The following is a 1,272-nucleotide window of genomic DNA, read 5'->3' on the forward strand; positions in this document are numbered from 1 at the left end:
TGATTGTGTACACTTGCACATTTCCGTTGTTCCAAGTTTTTGGCGTCGTTGCCAGGGACTGTGTTTTAAAAAAGTCATTATTTGTGAAGTTAGTTTTGCATTTTGGTTTATTTTTCTGTTCAAATTTTAACTTAGTTAATTTTTTTGTGATTATTTCAAGTGTTTATGAGTATTGATCGAATCATCGATTTACTCCCTGTAGACCCTGAGATTGAACGAACTTTTCGTCAGTGAAGAAGACAAACAAGTCAGAGAAGAACTGAAGAGATGAACTTCGAAAATCTGAATCAAGGAAACAGAGCGAACCTTGCTCAAAATCCTATCATTATTGCTGATGATAGGGATAGAGCTTTGAGACAGTATGTCGTGCCAGTATTTCATGATCTTAATCCGGGTATTAGGAGGCCCGAAATTGAGGCACAAAAGTTTGAGTTGAAGCCAGTCATGTTCCAGATGCTTCAGACAGTGGGACAATTCAGTGGAATGCCTACCGAAAATCCTCACCTACACTTAAGACTATTTATGGAGGCGAGCGATTCTTTCAAGTTAGCCGGAGTACCCAAAGATGCATTATGATTGAAGTTATTCCCATATTCACTATGGGACAGAGCTCGAGCTTGGTTGAACTCATTACCACCAAACTCAATTTCAACATAGCAAGAGTTAGCAGAAAAATTCCTTATGAAGTATTTCCCGCCTAGCAAGAATGCTAAGTTGAGGAACGAGATCACTGCTTTCCAACAAATGGATAATGAGTCTTTGTATGAGGCATGAGAAAGGTACAAAGAATAATTACGGAAGTGCCCTCATCACGAAATCCCACATTGCATACAACTTGAGGCATTTTATAATGGTCTCAATGCTTACACGAGGATGGTAGTGGACGCTTCTGCTAATGGTGTCTCCTTTCTAAGTCTTATAGTGAGGCTTATGAAATCATTGAGATAATTGCCAGGAACAATTACCAATGGTCAACCAATCGAGCAGCGCCAGGAAGACGAATCGCTAGAATACATGAAGTAGACGCTTTTACTTTACTCGCACCTCAAGTATCATCAATATCCTCAATGTTAAAAAATCTTACTACTAATGGGTGTAATAGTTTTGCAGCACAGCCACTAAATCAATTTGAAAATTTAGTTTGTGTTTATTATGAGGAAGGACATTTGTTCGAATAATGTCCATTGAACCCAGAATCTGTGTTTTACATGGGTAACCAAAACTAAAATCAAGGAAGGCAAGGGCTGCAATCCAATTTCTATAACCCATCAT

At 38.5% G+C, this 1,272-nt stretch overlaps 1 non-coding gene across 1 annotated transcript; it reads right to left on the minus strand.

Annotated features, from left to right (window-relative positions):
* Positions 1-711: 711 nt before the first annotated feature.
* Positions 712-818, minus strand: LOC128034201 (small nucleolar RNA R71). The gene has a single exon (XR_008190332.1). It is a non-coding gene; the product is annotated as a small nucleolar RNA R71 (small nucleolar RNA).
* Positions 819-1,272: the final 454 nt, after the last annotated feature.

The sequence above is a fragment of the Gossypium raimondii genome, chromosome 10 (genome assembly GCF_025698545.1).
Source record: "Gossypium raimondii isolate GPD5lz chromosome 10, ASM2569854v1, whole genome shotgun sequence".
NCBI lineage: Eukaryota > Viridiplantae > Streptophyta > Magnoliopsida > Malvales > Malvaceae > Gossypium > Gossypium raimondii.